The following is a 1,595-nucleotide window of genomic DNA, read 5'->3' on the forward strand; positions in this document are numbered from 1 at the left end:
TCTGTGCATTGAATAATTGGAGACGCCCCTTTGGATGATCATTAGGGCAATTTGCTATGGGCGTTATATTGCGAAACTGTGGCATTTCTTGTGCTAGCTCTTCATGAAAAAATTACATAGTATGATCTAAAATTAGTTCCCTACTGAGACATATCTCTTATGACATATGCCATCATACAATTATGCAATCTTTAATTGCTCAGAATTCGGAAATGAAATGTGTTACTAATAAGAGGAGCAGAATAGTAGTTGGAAAAGAAGAAAAAGATTACTACGCAATGCAGGCGTTAAATATAGATAAATAAAAATAAATCAAAATAAATAAGAATAAATAGAAATAAATAAAAATAAATAGAAATAAATAAAAATAAATAAAAATAGATAGAGATATAAATAAAAATAAATAGAAATAAATAAAAATAAATGAAAATTCCCTCCCCATTATATTATTTGCGTAATTTACACATTTTTTACGGGGCGTCTTTTATTCCCAACAGGTCGTCAATTGAAATATATTTTTGGCATTATCACGGATGGATTAAATTATTATTATTAGCTGAATCTATTAAAAAAATATATTTTCTATTCTCTATTTTTTTTCTCGTGGTCCATTCGTTTTATATTTTTCTACACACATTCTACGATAAGCGAGAACTAAGTCAATAGGAATATGCTCCCTAAATAAAATTCTAAGAGAGTGAAAGTTCTGTATAGTATGTTTATATGGGGTTACAAATTGCGGAATAATTATGAAATAAAATTTATAATGCGTCGCCGATTTGTAACATGTGAGGGTTCTCAATAAATTACACCATAAATTAGAAGTTTGAATATTTAGATTTATACGCATAATAGGTGTATTTTTACAAAAAGAAGAAAAAATATTTCTCTGCAGGATTTATTTACTCGTAAGACACAGTTTCAAATTTTCCCAATGATAATAAAATAATTGTGAATTCTTCTTAATCCGTCCTATTCTGCTACGACACCATAGTATTGATTCTATGCCGAATATAGCCTAATGTTAATATAAAAATGGAATCAGGGTGTCACTCCCTGAGAATATGGCATATAGAATGTGACATAAGTGCCGTTATATACAATTCTACAGGATCCCGAATTTCTAATTATCAGGAAAGATATTGGATATGAGAATAATTTTAAAAATCGAGAGGCCGTGTGATTTTTTCCCTTCTTACTCTATTTCGTGTTATATGTTAATTAAGATTGTTCGGTGAGAAAGACCGTTTTCTTTCATGGGCATTATTCGCTGAGGTCCGGTACTGCATATATTTGAGCAATATACATATACATGTGCTTACATATATATTTTTCTTCCCCTTATTTTTCTTCTGTATCTATAAAGTTCTCTTATTTTTGTGTTGTATAAGGATGAGTGCTTTTCCTTCTGTTTCTTCCCCTGCCCCTTGCTGTGCTTCCCCTGTCATTTCTTCACTCTGGCTCGCTTTACTCGCGTCTTTTATTTCTTCTTTTTTCTTTGTAGTTGCTTTCTGATGTCTGATTCCTTCTTGTTCAACCTTAAGAGTCTGTACTTCATGTCATTTATAATTTTTCCCTCTCGTTTTCTTGTAGTT

The sequence above is a fragment of the Plasmodium inui genome, assembly GCF_000524495.1.
Source record: "Plasmodium inui San Antonio 1 unplaced genomic scaffold supercont1.53, whole genome shotgun sequence".
Lineage (NCBI taxonomy): Eukaryota > Apicomplexa > Aconoidasida > Haemosporida > Plasmodiidae > Plasmodium > Plasmodium inui.